Source organism: Coregonus clupeaformis, chromosome 5, assembly GCF_020615455.1.
Source record: "Coregonus clupeaformis isolate EN_2021a chromosome 5, ASM2061545v1, whole genome shotgun sequence".
Lineage (NCBI taxonomy): Eukaryota > Metazoa > Chordata > Actinopteri > Salmoniformes > Salmonidae > Coregonus > Coregonus clupeaformis.
In genome coordinates this window covers 11102482-11118942 of record NC_059196.1, presented here as the reverse complement: position 1 = coordinate 11118942, position 16461 = coordinate 11102482, and the positions used below count along the sequence as shown (strand labels likewise).

General features: G+C 45.8%; 1 pseudogene; it reads left to right on the top strand.

Moving 5' to 3' along the window:
• The first annotated feature begins 1787 nt into the window (after positions 1 to 1787).
• Positions 1788 to 16461, top strand: part of LOC123482723 — a 61933-nt pseudogene continuing 47259 nt past the window's right edge.

Sequence of the window (16461 nt, the reverse complement as noted above, 5' to 3'; positions counted from 1 at the left end):
CTCTCTATGACCTGCACAGAGAAAATAAAATGTTTTGAGCACAACATACACTACATGACCAAAAGTATGTGGACACCTGCTTGTCGAACATCTCATTACAAAATCATGGGCATTCATATGGAGTTGGTCCCCCCTTTGTTGCCACTCTTCTGGGAAGGCTTTTCACTAGATGTTGGAATATTGCTGCGGGGACTTGCTTCCATTCAGCCACAAGAGCATTAGTGAGGTCGGGCACTGATGTTGGGTGATTAGGCCTGGCTCGCAGGCGGCTTTCCAATTCACCCCAAAGGTGTTCGATGGGGTTGAGGTCAGGGCTCTGTGCAGGCCAGTCAAGTTCTTCCACATCTATCTCGACAAACCATTTCTGTATGGACTTCACTTTGTGCAAGGGGGCATTGTCATGCTGAAACAGTAAAGGGCCTTCCCCAAAATGTTGCCACAAAGTTGGAAGCACAGAATCGTCTAGAATGTCATTGTATGCTGTAGTGTTAAGATTTTCCTTCACTGGAACTAAGGGACCTAGCCCAAACCATAAAAAACAACCACAGACCATTATTCCTTCAACAATCTTTACAGTTGTCACTATGGTAGCGTTCTCCTGGCATCTGCCAAACCCAGATTCATCCATTGGACTGCCAGATGGAGAATGCGTTTCCACTGCTCCAGAGTCCAATGGCAGTGAGCTGTACACCACTCCAGCCGACGATTGGCTTTGCACATGGTGATTTTAGGCTTGTGTGCTGTTCATGACGAACAGTTATTGTGCTGACGTTGCAATCCCGTTCTGTGAACTTGTGTGGCCTATCACTTCACGGCTGAGCCGTTGTTGCTCCTAGATGTTTCCACTTCACAATAACAGCACTTACAGTTGACCGGGAGAGAGAAATTTGACAAACTGACTTGCTGGAAAGGTGTTATCCTATGACGGTGCCACGTTGAAAGTCACTGAGCTCTTCAGTAAGGCCATTCTACTGCCAATGTTTGCATGGCTGTGTGCTGGATTTTATACACCTGTCAGCAACGGGTGTGGCTGAAATAGCCAAATCCACTAATTTCAAGGGGTGTCCACATACTTTTGTGTATATAGTGTATATTTTGTTTCACACACATTTTTAAAAACAGAACATAGACAGGATTACATAAGCCTACATGTCAAATGTAATTTCATGCGGTTTTAGAAACGAATTAAAATACTGTATCCTATTTTCTAGATCCACTACAAATTAGAGTCGGTCATACCACTACTGTGTGTAGGGGAAAAGCATAAGGCCACTATCCCTTGAATAAATTCAGGGACAAGAAGCTAATTTGAGCTTGCGAGGGTTATAAACTGACAATAAAAGGTGATTATGGAGGTAAAGATAAGCTGTGTTAATAAAAAAGTAAATTCACTGACAGCAGCCTGGAGAGTCAGGGAGTAGACATACACACCTCAGATGCTGTCAAAGACTCAGTCTACATTTTACATTTTAGTCATTTAGCAGACGCTCTTATCCAGAGCGACTTACAGTTAGTGAGTGCATACATTTTCTACTTACTCTACTTGCAAGGTGTGTGTCAAAGCATCTATTTGGAGAACAGTATAATAGAGATTGAGTTTCAAGTCCTTCTGGATGAATGACCTCCAAAGTATCTGATGAAGGAGGAACTGCTTCAGCATAGCTTGGCAATGACGATCCAGAAGAATGAGATGGAGTTGACCTGCTGACTGAAAGAAACTCAACACAGCGTGCACTTTTAGGCTGTGGATGCAGTAAATACTGAATATACACGGTCTATGACTGGAGATGAGGGTGGAACTCTCCTGCGGCTGCCCCTCTCTGGGTCTGAGCAGGGGCACTGCTTGTTTCTACCTGCTAGGGGCGCTCATTGTCCGCTACATGCTAGCTGGAGCTGCCGTCTTCTCTGCCTTTGAAAGGCCCGCCGAGCTAAAGGCTAACCACCACTGGGACCAGAAGATAGAGGAGTTCGGCCTTGAGCATGGGGTGAATCCTGAGGACCTGAGCACCCTGCTACTCCACTATGAGGAGGCCAACACAGTAGGTGTCCGGATGGTCCGTCACTGGCCCCACTGGGTCTTCCCAGGGGCCTTCTACTTTGCGGGCACTGTGGTCTCAACGATAGGTGAGTCAAGAGGCTGGATCTGGATGGACCATGTTACTGTGTCTGCTAATTCATCACCACTTACAGGGTTGTCCAGTCTAGATTATGTATTGATTATGTATATTATGTATATACTCCTGGAGGTATGCTGTACTTACATCCTCTTCAATGCCCTCTCTGTCATCATCAAACAGCGGCTGAACTGGATCCTGAGTCAGCTGATCCATCTGCGTAGCTGCCTGTGCCACGGCAGACCTCTACGATGCCCACTGTTTCCCATGTTCTTGCTAAACCTGGTGGATAAATGCTTGTGTGCTGATGCCACAGTGGAAACCCTGTGCCACAGGAACATGGACTTGAGCACTACCAAGGCAGGAAAGATGGGGCCACATGGGCACAGTCTTCCCGGAGGGGATGTCAAACATGTTGGACCACCATGACTGGTACGGTAGATCCTGACTGGAGGGACACTGGCTACAAAATATCTGGCATGGTTTACCTGCATATAGACAACACTGATAATTGAAGGTTTCATTTTTAATAATTGAGTTACCTGGAACCTTTTTTTCATCCTTAAAAAAAAAAGTAATATATCCTTATTGTAATCAATGTATCATGAAACCATTTTTACTCTAAACACTCTAGCAAATGTATTATTTGACATTTTCTCCTCGTCTCCTCTTAATAACATGATGTCAGACTACTACTACTACACTAGGCTACTGCAACGGTTTACATATTGACCAATTAGTAATTAGTCATAATATCTGAAATTAGCATATTCAAAACCAATAATAACACACAGCAAATTATTTATATTTGTTTAGGTCTGCAATGGATAAATCCAATTTGGCACAAATCAGTTTACAACCAGCCAATTACAAAACCGGGTATATCTCTTCACGTTTCTCTAGGCCAATAAGGATAAGCTCTTCTCATTACACCACCGTGGCATTCTGCGAATTACGGGGGATCCAGGGGGGCCTCAGCTCTCCTGAATGAGAGATTAGCGCCCTAAATAATGCTAATTTATCCATTCTCCTGTTTGTTTAAAATGCAGTGGTAAATATGTTTTACAGCGGTAAATATGAAAACAAAAGCTTCCAAATGAAACAAACACTCCCACCTCTCTGTTATTGGTTAAACCATTTATTTCTACGTGGCTGCACAAACTGTGTCCCTGTCCACGAATGGTACTGTAGAGTTCTATAACTGCACTCTGTAACGCTAAGCTGTCTGTGTTTGCTATGGCATAGTTGGATGTGTTGTCACATTCACTAGCTAGACAGCATGCTTTGTCTTGTAAGCAGAGTCCAAGTACATTGCTGTGGAGCAAAACAAGCTTGTTTTTTTGTCCATAGCTAGCTAAGGGAAGTCACTCGTATTTAATACTTACCAACTCAGAGTTAGCAGATTCTCTTTGAAATTGGTCAAAGAGTATGTTCACAGATAGAACAATGAGCCAGATATTTCACCAGATGTATAAATGTCAAGCATCCGGTTGCCTTTTCCACTCACTATCATATATGGTGATGCACTTCCCAGAGTAGGCATTCCCTAACGGAAATATGCAAATAGATGCTAGAACGCGCCAATGGGATCTCACTAGCTCGTGCTTGGCTCTGCCCAGCTCCTTTGCTCCCACTGGAAATGACAGGCTCTGGTCTACTGTATCTTGGGTCAGTTATAGAAATCTTTGGTATGTTTTATGAGTATCTTTTGAGTTGGCACATGTAAATGTTGTTGTCCCTCTGTTAAATGTGACCAGAACATTTTATGTATTTTATCTTTGGTTCCGCAGTAGACCACTCGACACAATCTTTGACACTGATGCTGCCTAGCAAATAAATGAGGTAGCACTCTAAAGTCGATGTGCACTGTACACGAAGGTGGTAGGCAGGCTTTGACTGTAGCTAGCCTGTTTACTGTAGTATTTGTATAAAAAATAAATAACTCCTCCTACTTGATTTTTCCTACTACTGGATCAAATGGAATTAGGCATCGTTGAATATAAAATAATGTGGGCTATTTTCAATTTCAAGTGACAATAATAATGATGATGCATTTGAATGTAAAGAATTGCAGCTTATAACAAGTGGGCCTTCAAAATACTTTTCAAAGTATATGTATGTGTGTGTGTGTGTGTGTGTGTGTGTGTGTTTGTGTTTTTTGGCCTCACCCATCTGAGCGGTCGGCTGTGAATGCCCTCAGCCATACACTTAAGCTGATTCTTAGGTTCTGACCCTCTACTACAGGATGTCTGGTAAGAAGAGGCGGATGCTCTTACTGTCCCCTTTCAGGGATTTTATTATTCAATCTTCACCACACACACACACACACACACACACACACCAAATATTCCTACATTCCTATGTCAAACCATAGGGTCAGATATACTGTATTGGATAGTTAACTGCTCAATAACTGCATTCATGATTTTTCAATGTGCATGTTGTTACTTCTTTTAACATTGTTTTCCAGATTTTAAAAAATCAGTGGTACTGGAATGTTCATAGGCTACCTTTGGTCAACTATAACTACTTCATCATCACCACCACAAACACGCACACACAAACTCTACACAGTGCCAAACAAAACTAATATTCCTACATTCCTGTCAAACCATAGAGCAAACCATAGGTCAAAAAAACACATCCAAAATGCTATAAGTTATCACTGGTGAGGTCAGATATACTGTATTGGATAGTTAACTGCTCAATAGGGCTTTTATTCTTCTATCTTCACACACGCACGCACACACACACACACACACACACACACACACACACAGTGCCAAACAAACCAAATATTCCTACATTCCTATGTCAAACCATATGGTCAGATATACAGTATTGGATAGTTAACTGCTCAATAACTGCATTCATGATTTTTCAATGTGTTAAGCTATGGTTAAACCCAGCACTCAGAGAAACAAAACATGACTAAGGGAGTGGAAGAAACAAAAATGCTTTTAATAAAAGTTCAATTTGTCTTAGTCCAAAAACAACTGAAGAAAAGGAACAGAGTGGGCTAGTCGGCTCCGGAGGAAGGAAAGGCTGAGGCAGGCAGGCAGGCAGGCAGGCAGGCAGGCAGGCAGGAAGGTTGGGAGGTATGTCTGAACGCTCTAGTAAGAACAACGATCTGGCGCCGGTGGAGAGCCATGCCCAGGAATTAGTAGTGCAGGTTGATGAGAGAATAGGATGCAGCTGCGTAGGCAGGAATCACTGGAAACAACCCGCAGCTGCACAGGAGAGGCAGATCCTGAGCACGCCCCCCAATCCACTCCAGACACACACCGGCAGACGCACCAACATAATGGGGACAAACACACATACAGATACAACAGACAAAGAGGGGACAAAACAAGGAGGAAGGGAAACAGAAAAGGGAGAGACAAGCTGCCCACATAACCGTACCCCCCCTCAATGGTCGCCACCTGGCGACCCACCAGGCCTGTCAGGGTTGTCGTGATGGAAGTCCGTGATCAGCTGAGGATCCAACACAAAACGCTTAGGGATCCAAGACCTCTCCTCAGGTCCATAACCTTCCCAATCGACTAGGTAATGGAGACCCCTACCCCGCCTCCGAGAGTCCAGGAGCCTACTGACGGTGTAGGCCGGATGGTCATCAATGAGGCGAACAGGTGGAGGTGGATCTGCCGGCGGACACAAAAGGCTGGAGGACACAGGTTTCAGTTGGGAGACGTGGAAAGTAGGGTGTATCTTCATGGCTGAAGGCAACTTCAAACGAACCGCAGCGGGGTTAACGATGGCCTCCACCACAAACGGACCCAGGTACCGAGGAGACAGCTTGCGTGATTTGGTACGAAGAGGTACGTTCTTTGATGACAGCCAAACTTCTTGACCAGGATGAAACACAGGTGCGGGAGTCCTTCTCCTATCCGCTGTCGTCTTGTTCCTGTCGGTGGTCCGAAGCAACGCTTCCTGAGCGTCGCTCCACACTCTCTGGCAGCAGCGGAGGTTCTCCTGAACCGAAGGAACAGCCAATTCCTTCTCCTGAGCAGGAAACAGAGGGGGTTGATAACCCATGGTTACTTCGAAGGGTGAAAGGCCGGTGGCAGAGGTGGTGAGGGAGTTGTGGGCGTACTCTATCCAAGGCAGATGTTTGGCCCAGGATGATGGATGTTGAGCAGCCACACAACGAAGGGTTGCTTCGAGGTCTTGATTGGCTCTTTCTGTTTGACCGTTGGTCTGGGGATGAAACCCTGAGGACAGACTAACGGAAGCACCCAAAGCAGAACAGAAGACCTTCCAAACACGGGAAGTAAACTGTGGGCCTCTATCAGATACGATGTCCACAGGTATTCCATGGGGACGGAATACATGTTGGACTAGGAGGTCCGCTGTCTCACTGGCAGACAGTAATTTTGGTAATGCTATATAGTGAACAGATTTAGAGAATCTGTCCACAATGGTAAGTATAGTATCATTACCTTCAGACTTGGGTAGGCCGGTGAAAAAATCCATGGCTATGTGGGACCAGGGATGGCTGGGAACTGGGAGGGGTAGCAGCAGCCCCGAAGGGGCCTGATGGGAGGCTTTGCCCCGAGCACAGGTTGAACAGGCTGCCACAAAAGCCCAAACGTCAGTTTCCATTGAAGGCCACCAAAAATGTCTCTTAAGCAGCGTCAACGTGCGTCTCATCCCAGGGTGACCAGCAAAACGGGAGGTGTGAATCCACTGCAACACCTGAGACCGGACCGTCTCGGGAACAAAGAGTAGGTTGGGAGGTCCATCACCCGGTCCCGGGTCCGTGGCAAATGCAGTCTTCACAAGAGACTCGATCTCCCACTGTACTGCCGCCACGACGCATGAGGAAGGTAGGACTGCTTCAGGCTCGCTGGTCTCCGAAGGGTCAGCAAACTGGCGGGACAAAGCATCTGGTTTAACATTTCTTGACCCCGGTCTGTATGTTAGAATAAAGTTAAACCTACTAAAAAACAGGGCCCATCTGGCTTGGCGTGAGTTGAGTCTCTTAGTGGCTTGGATGTAAGCCAAGTTTTTGTGGTCTGTCCAGACCACAAACGGCAGTTCAGCTCCATCCATCCAGTGCCGCCATTCTTCCAGTGCTAGCTTGACCGCCAGCAGTTCCCGGTTTCCAACGTCGTAATTCCGTTCTGTGGGTGACAATTTCTTGGAGAAAAAAGCACAGGGGTGAAGCTTTTGGTCAGTGGGGGAGCGCTGGGAGAGGACTGCTCCCACACCTGAGTCAGACGCATCCACCTCCACAATAAACTGCAGAGAGGTATTGGGGTGTATCAACACGGGGGAGGTGGAAAACAGTTCCTTCAAAACCCCTACCGCCTGCTCCGCCTCAGGGGACCACAGAAAAGGGACTTTTGGGGATGTGAGTCTAGTAAGGGGTGCCACCACTTTACTAAAACCCTTAATGAATCTACGGTAGAAGTTAGCAAAGCCCAAAAATCGTTGAAGTTGCTTACGGGTGGTGGGTGTGGGCCATTCCGTCACATGCCCGGATCTTCTCGGGGTCCGCCTTCACCTGCCCGCTCTCAATGATGAAACCAAGGAACGATGTAGACTGTTTGTGGAACTCACACTTTTCTGCTTTGACGTACAGCTTGTTCTCCAAGAGCCATTGAATGACGGACGTGTGACTCATGCTCCTCGGGTGACTTGGAAAAAACAAGAATATCATCCAGGTATACAAAGACAAAACGGTTCAAAAAATCCCTAAGAACATCGTTCACCATGGCTTGGAATACAGCAGGGGCGTTTGAGAGCCCAAAGGGCATGACCAAATACTCAAAATGCCCCAGTGGAGTGTTGAAAGCGGTTTTCCACTCATCTCCCTTTCGGATTCTGACAAGGTGATAAGCGTTCCTGAGGTCGAGCTTGGAGAAAACTGTGGCGCCATGCAGAGGTTCAAAAGCTGAGTTGATGAGTGGAAGGGGATACTTGTTTTTAACAGTTATGTTGTTTAAACCCCTGAAATCGATACAGGGGCGTAACGACTTGTCTTTATTTTCAACGAAAAAGAAACCTGCACCCAAAGGAGACGACGAGGGACGGATTATGTCCGAGGCCACAGAATCACCAATATACTGCTCCATTGCCTCTCTTTCCGGTCGGGACAGATTGTATAAGCGACTAGAGGGCAAGGGAGCACCAGGAAGCAGTTCAATAGGGCAATCATAAGGCCTATGTGGTGGTAGAGACAGAGCCTTGTCCTTACTGAAAACCTCAGCTAAATCATGGTATTCTTTGGGGACAGATGACAGATCGGGAGGAGCTGAGTGATGAGTTGGGTTACACTTAGTGGGGGGAACCGCTGACCTAAGGCACTCTGAATGGCAGTTAGTGCTCCAACTGAGAATGGTGTGACGTGTCCAATCAATTTGTGGGTTGTGAAGAGCCAACCAGGGGAAGCCAAGGATTAGGGGGGTAGCTGAGCCAGACATAACTCTTAACTGAATGCTTTCACAATGATTGCCAGAAATCACTAGGGAAACGGGGTGGTTTGATGAGTTATCTCCGCGAGGAGGCGCCCATCAAGGGCTGTGACTCGAATGGGGGTAGGTAGTGGCTCCACGGGGATACGAGCTTGTGTAACGAACTGGTGGCTAATAAAGTTGTCTTCTGCACCTGAGTCTATGAGAGCTGAGAGTGGCAGGGAATGACTCTGGAAACGTAAGGTTACAGGTACTTGTAATCGGGGAATGATGGGTTCAGGATCTAACTCTGGGCTCGCAAGTAGACCCACCGTTACGAGCGAGCCTTGTCTTTTGGTCGCTTAGGGCATGTAGCCAGAATGTGTGTGGCGTCTCCACAGTACAGGCACTCACCCGCCTGGAGGCGCCGTTGCCGCTCTGCTGGAGGTAGTCGAGCTCGACCCACTTGCATTGGTTCCTCCTCTGTGCTCGGGATGGGATCAGGAACAAGAAGCTGCCGGCTCCGGGAGGCGAGACTCGAGTGGTTGAAGGCTGGGGAACTCGTCCTCCTAGATGTGGCCGACCGCCTCTCTCCCGACGCCTCTCCCGCAACCGGTTGTCTAGCTTAATGGACAGGGAAACGAGAGAATGTAAATCATGTGGCTCGTCACGAGCAGCCAGTTCATCCTTAATGGCTTCATTCAAACCGTTTAGAAATGCTCCTTGAAGTGCCACATTGTTCCACTTGGAGTCCGCTGCCAAAGTCCAGAACTCAATAGAGTACTCAGCCACACTGTTAGAACCCTGCCTCAAATTAAAAAGTCTCTTGTAGGAATTACCCACATGGTCAGGATGGTCAAAAACAGTCTTCAATTTAGCAGAAAAATCAGCAAAAGTCAATCCAGTCAAAGTTTGATTTGAGCACACAGCCTCAGCCCAAACCAGAGCTCTCCCTCTTAACAGCCCCAGAACATAATGTACCTTAGAGGAATCAGTAGAAAACGACAGTGGTCTCTGCCGAAAAATCAAGTCACACTGAAGCAAAAATCCCCGGCACTTGTCCAATTCTCCATTGAACGGTTCAGGCGACGTGACAGGGACGATGGAACGAAGCCTGCATAATGTCAGAGGAAACAACTTGGGGTGCATCAAACTGGGGGTCAGAGAGAGATGGAGAACTGATAACAGACAATTTAGAGACTTGTGTTGTTAACTGAGTCACCTGGTTCAGCAGTTGATGATTATTTTCCAAAAGAGTCCGAATCAATTGGTCATGCTGTCCTAAGCAACGTTCCTTGAGCCTGGATAGCTTGTTGGAAGCTGTCTTTGTTTGCCCCGTGCTGTTTCTCTGTTGGGTCCATGGCCAGATCGTTCTGTTAAGCTATGGTTAAACCCAGCACTCAGAGAAACAAAACACGACTAAGGGAGTGGAAGAAACAAAAATGCTTTTAATAAAAGTTCAATTTGTCTTAGTCCAAAAACAACTGAAGAAAAGGAACAGAGTGGGCTAGTCGGCTCCGGAGGAAGGAGAGGCTGAGGCAGGCAGGCAGGCAGGCAGGAAGGAAGGTTGGGAGGTATGTCTGAACGCTCTAGTAAGAACAACGATCTGGCGCCGGTGGAGAGCCATGCCCAGGAATTAGTAGTGCAGGTTGATGAGAGAATAGGATGCAGCTGCGTAGGCAAGAATCACTGGAAACAACCCGCAGCTGCACAGGAGAGGCAGATCCTGAGCACGCCCCCCGATCCACTCCAGACACACACCGGCAGACGCACCAACATAATGGGGACAAACACACATACAGATACAACAGACAAAGAGGGGACAAAACAAGGAGGAAGGGAAACAGAAAAGGGAGAGACAAGCTGCCCACATAACATAATGTGCATGCTGTTACTTCTTTTAACATTGTTTTCTAGATTTCTTTAAATCAGTGTTACTGGATTGTTCATAGGCTACCTTTGGTCAACTGTAGTGGTGTTAACACAACATAAATAGTCCCCATTTGCTATTCAAATAAGTGTACTTACTGTTTATGTCTCAAATTACCACAATCCAGATGGCCTGAGCATCTCTATCTGATTTGAATAGGCCTAGGTAACCCTGGGATGCATTGAATGAGAATGGAGTCTGTGCATAATGTAACATCATTTCCAGACGCATTCCTCCAATGGTGTAAATGAAGAGACACTATGCTGTCAGGTTGTAATTTATAAAGCTATTTGACTTCTGCCCAAAGGACCAGAGTTCAATAAACCACCATCTAATCCTGACAACTAATTTCATACCCCATGGGCCACTGCATTTGAAATGGTATGTTCATTTTGTCAGCAATTTTCTTGCCATTTCTATATTTTGTAAATAACCTCTGGAACCAGTCTTCATCCTCACCTGCGCTGTTAAATAAATAACACATATTTTTGCAGCTGATCTGCTGCTCCACACTTCACAGTCGCCACTATCTGGACAAGTTGCAAAGTCCAGGGCCCCACCTAGTTCTACAATTTATCTTCTTAAAATCAGATTTTAAACTGAACCCTTACCTTAACCCGAACCTTAACCACACTGCTACCATTATGCCAAACCCTAACATTAAATTGAAGAATAATAAGCACATGTTTGTTTAGATTTTTTAAAATGGCAATGTACAGTCATGGTGAAAAGTTTTGAGAATGACACAAATATTAATTTTCACAAAGTCTGCTGCCTCAGTTTTGATTATGGCAATTTGCATATACTCCAGAATGTCATGAAGAGTGATCAGATGAATTGCAATTAATTGCAAAGTCCCTCTTTGCCATGAAAATGAACTTAATCCCCCAAAAACATTTCCACTGCATTTCAGCCCTGCCACAAAAGGACCATCTGCCATCATGTCAGTGATTCTCTCGTTAACACAGGTGAGAGTGTCCTCTGTAGCTCAGCTGGTAGAGCACGGCGCTTGTAACGCCAAGGTAGTGGGTTCGATCCCCGGGACCACCCATACACAAAAAAATAAAAAATAATGTATGCACGCATGACTGTAAGTCGCTTTGGATAAAAGCGTCTGCTAAATATTATATTATATTATATTTTATTATTATATTATATTATTGATTTGAATTCCATGCTGTCACAGTCACTAGCCCATTTAAGCTTAACATCCTTGTCATTTATCGCCCTCCAGGTTCCCTTGGAGAGTTCATCAATGAGCTTGACGCCTTGATAAGTTCCTTTCCTGAGGATGACTCACCCCTCACAGTTCTGGGGGACTTCAACCTCCCTACGTCTACCTTTGACTCATTTCTCTCTGCCTCCTTCTTTCCAGTCCTCTCCTCTTTTGACCTCACCCTCTCACCGTCCCCCCCTACTCACAAGGCAGCCAATACGCTTGACCTCATCTTTACTAGATGCTGTTGTTCTACTAATCTCACTGCAACTCCCCTCCATGTCTCCGACCACTACTTTGTATCCTTTTCTCTCTCGCTCTCCTCCAACACTACTCACTCTGCCCCTACTCAGGTGGTAATGCGCCGTCGCAACCTTCGCTCTCTCTCTCCCGCTACTCTCTCCTCTTCCATCCTATCATCTCTTCCCTCTGCTCAATCCTTCTCCCTCCAATCTCCTGATTCTGCCTCCTCAACCCTCCTCTCCTCCCTTTCTGCATCCTTTGACTCTCTATGTCCCATATCCTCCCGGCTGGCTCGGTCCTCCCCTCCAGCTCCGTGGCTTGATGACTCATTGCGAGCTCACAGAACAGGGCTCCGGGCAGCCGAGCGGAAATGGAGGAAAACTAGACTCCGTGTGGACCTGGCATCTTTTCACTCCCTCCTCTCTACATTTTCTTCATCTGTTTCTACTGCTAAGGCCACTTTCTACCACTCTAAATTCCAAGCATCTGCCTCTAACCCTAGGAAGCTCTTTGCCACCTTCTCCTCCCTGCTGAATCCCCCTCCCCCTCCCCCCTCCTCCCTCTCTGTGGATGACTTCGTCAACCATTTTGAAAAGAAGGTTGACGACATCCGATCCTCGTTTGTTAAGTCAAATGACACTGCTGGTCCTGCTCACACTGCCCTACCCTATGCTTTGACTTCTTTCTCCCCTCTCTCTCCAGATAAAATCTTGCGACTTGTGACGGCCGGCCGCCCAACAACCTGCCCGCTTGACCCTATCCCCTCTTCTCTTCTCCAGACCATCTCCGGTGACCTTCTCCCTTACCTCACCTCGCTGATCAACTCATCCTTGACCGCTGGCTATGTCCCTTACGTCTTCAAGAGAGCGAGAGTTGCACCCCTTCTCAAAAAACCAACACTCGATCCCTCTGATGTCAACAACTACAGACCAGTATCCCTTCTTTCTTTTCTCTCCAAAACTCTTGAGCGTGCCGTCTTTAGCCAACTCTCTTGCTATCTCTCTCAGAATGACCTTCTTGATCCAAACCAGTCAGGTTTCAAGACTGGTCATTCAACAGACTGCTTTTCTCTGTGTCACGGAGGCTCTCCGCACTGCTAAAGCTAACTCTCTCTCCTCTGCTCTTGTCCTTCTAGACCTGTCTGCTGCCTTTGATACTGTGAACCATCAGATCCTCCTCTCCACCCTCTCCGAGCTGGGCATCTCCGGCGCGGCTCACTCTTGGATTGCGTCCTACCTGACCGGTCGCTCCTACCAAGTGGCGTGGCGAGAAGCTGTCTCCGCACCATGTGCTCTCACCACTGGTGTCCCCCAGGGCTCAGTTCTAGGCCCTCTCCTATTCTCGCTATACACCAAGTCACTTGGCTCTGTCATAACCTCACATGGCCTCTCCTATCATTGCTACGCAGATGACACACAACTAATCTTCTCCTTTCCCCCTTCTGATAACCAGGTGGCGAATCGCATCTCTGCATGTCTGGCAGACATATCAGTGTGGATGACGGATCACCACCTCAAGCTGAACCTTGGCAAGACGGAGCTGCTCTTCCTCCCGGGGAAGGACTGCCCGTTCCATGATCTCGCCATCACGGTTGACAACTCCGTTGTGTCCTCCTCCCAGAGTGCGAAGAGCCTTGGCGTGACCCTGGACAACACCCTGTCATTATCCGCTAACATCAAGGCGGTGACCCGATCCTGTAGGTTCATGCTCTACAACATTCGGAGAGTACGACCCTGCCTTACACAGGAAGCAGCACAGGTCATAATCCAGGCACTTGTCATCTCCCGTCTTGATTACTGCAACGCGCTGTTGGCTGGGCTCCCTGCCTGTGCCATTAAACCCCTACAACTCATCCAGAATGCCGCAGCCCGTCTGGTGTTCAACCTTCCCAAGTTCTCTCACATCACCCCGCTCCTCCGCACACTCCACTGGCTTCCAGTTGAAGCTCGCATCTGCTACAAGACCATGGTGCTTGCCTACGGAGCTGTGAGGGGAACGGCACCTCCGTACCTTCAGGCTCTGATCAGTCCCTACACCCAAACGAGGGCATTGCGTTCATCCACCTCTGGCCTGCTGGCTCCCTACCTCTGCGGAAGCACAGTTCCCGCTCAGCCCAGTCAAAACTGTTCGCTGCTCTGGCACCCCAATGGTGGAACAAGCTCCCTCACGACACCAGGACAGCGGAGTCACTCACCACCTTCCGGAGACATTTGAAACCCCACCTCTTTAAGGAATACCTGGGATAGGATAAAGTAATCCTTCTAAGTGGCTCGGGGAACAAAACATCGACATTTTGGGTCCATGGCCAGTAAACTCAAGAGGCGGGTGGACAAATTCACGAATTCTGACAAACTCCAAGCATTGATTATGCAAGAATGGGCTGCCATCAGTCAGGATGTGGCCCTGAAGATAATTGACAGCATGCCAGGGCGGATTGCAGAGGTTTTGAAACAGAAGGGTCAACACTGCAAATATTGACTCTTTGCTTAAACTTAATGTAATTGTCAATAAAAGCCTTTGACACTTATGGAATGCTTGTAATTATACTTCAGTATACCATAGTAACATCTGACAAAAATATCTCATAACACTGAAGCAACGAACTTTGTGAAGACCAATACTTGTGTTTTTCTCAAAACTTTTGACCACGACTGTAGTGGGAACACTTTTTTCTCCACACAAGAAGTTAAATAGAGTATTTGAAATATATTTAGTACCTCAGAAAAGTTAACTTACATTGCATTATCCAGTAACCTCAGCCACTTTTAATACACATCATATTTTTCCAAAAATATTTTGATTTTTTCTTCCATATGTTAATAAACAACGGACAAATCATTAAAATGCTAATATTTTTTACTTATTTATGAATTATTCCACTAATTGAAAGAAGATAGAAATTAACTTTTGACCAATGACAGCTGACAATATGTTGCATTTAGATTGTGGCTTCTATCAGCGTAATTGTCTGCATTATTTTCAATCCCCCATAAATACAATTGAAGTCGGAAGTTTACATACACCTTAGCCAAATACATTTAAACTCAGTTTTCCACAATTCCTGACATTTAATCCTAGTAAATCACCACTTTAATTTAAGAATGTGAAATGTCAGAATAATAGTAGAGAGAATGATTTATTTCAGCTTTTATTTCTTTCATCACATTCCCAGTGGGTCAGAAGTTTACATACACTCAATTAGTATTTGGTAGCATTGCCTCTAAATGGTTTAACTTGGGTCAAACTTTTTGGGTAGCCTTCCACAAGCTTCCCACAATAAGTTGGGTTACTTTTTTGAAGTGCACCAGTCCCTCTTGCAGCAAAGCACCCCCACAGCATGATGCTGCCACCCCTGTGCTTCACGGTTGGGATGGTGTTCTTCGGCTTACAAGTAACCCCCTTTTTCCTCCAAACATAACGATGATCATTTTGGCCAAACAGTTATAAAAGAGGACATTTCTCCAAAAAGTACAATCTTTGTCCCCATGTGCAGTTGCAAACCGTAGTCTGGCTTTTTTATGGCGGTTTTGGAGCAGTGGCTTCTTCCTTGCTGAGCGGCCTTCCAGGTTATGTCGATATAGGACTCGTTTTACTGTGGATATAGATACTTTTGTACCTGTTTCCTCCAGCATCTTCACAAGGTCCTTTGCTGTTGTTCTGGAATTGATTTGTACTTTTCGCACCAAAGTACGTTTATCTCTAGGAGACAGAACGCGTCTCCTTCCTGAGCGGTATGACGTCTGCGTTGTCCCATGGTGTTTATAATTGCACACTATTGTTTGTACAGATGAACGTGGTACCTTCAGGCGTTTGGAAATTGCTCCCAAGGATGAACCAGACTTGTGGAGATCTACAATTTTTTTTCTGAGGTCTTGGCTGATTTCTTTTGATTTTCCCATGATGTCAAGCAAAGAGGCACTGAGTTTGAAGGTAGGCCTTGAAATACATCCACAGGTACACCTCCAATTGACTCAAATTATGTCGATTAGCCTATCAGAAGCTTCTAAAGCCATGACATAATTTTCTGGAATTTTCCAAGCTGTTTAAAGGAATAGTCAATTTAGTGTATGTAAACTTCTGACTCACTGGAATTGTGATACAGTGAATTATAAGTGAAATAATCTGTCCGTAACAATTGTTGGAAAGATTACTTGTGTCATGCACAAAGTAGATGTCCTAACCGACTTGCCAAAACTGTAGTTTGTTAACAAGAAATTTGTGGAGTGGTTGAAAAACGAGTTTTAATGACTTCAACTGTATATATTTTTTTGTAAATATACACTACAGGTCAGAAGTTTTAGAACACCTACTCATTCAAGGGTTTTTCTCTATTTTTACTATGTTCTACATTGTAGAATAATAGTGAAGGCATTAAAGGCTATGAAATAACACATATGGAATCATGTAGTAACCAAAAAGGTGTTATCAAAATATATTTATATTTGAGATTCTTCAAATAGCCACCATTTGTCTTGATGACAGCTTTGAACACTCTTGGAATTCTATCAACCAGCTTCATGAGGTAGTCCCCTGGAATGCATTTAAATTAACAGGTGTGCC